The following is a 225-nucleotide window of genomic DNA, read 5'->3' on the forward strand; positions in this document are numbered from 1 at the left end:
CCGCCGGGGGGCCCCCGCCCGGCGCCTGCTGGGGGCGCCCCCGCCGAGGGGCCGCTCGGCTCCTCGGTGCTCGCCGCACCCCTCCCTCCTCACTCGCTCCTTTCTCCCATTTCCGCGCCAGCTCGCGCCGCTCGCCCCCTTCCTTCTGCCTTCACTCCCTCCGGCCCCCTCGCTCCTCCCTGGCTCGTCTCTCCCCTCCCCTCCTGCCGGGCCCACCCTCTCCCC

At 77.8% G+C, this 225-nt stretch overlaps 1 protein-coding gene across 1 annotated transcript in view; it reads right to left on the minus strand.

The window, feature by feature from the left end:
* The window catches only part of MDFI (MyoD family inhibitor), a 27,455-nt gene that overhangs the window by 24,394 nt on the left and 2,836 nt on the right, over positions 1-225 (minus strand). The window lies entirely within an intron of this gene.

The sequence above is a fragment of the Tupaia chinensis genome, unplaced genomic scaffold (genome assembly GCF_000334495.1).
Source record: "Tupaia chinensis unplaced genomic scaffold, TupChi_1.0 Scaffold000238_1, whole genome shotgun sequence".
NCBI lineage: Eukaryota > Metazoa > Chordata > Mammalia > Scandentia > Tupaiidae > Tupaia > Tupaia belangeri.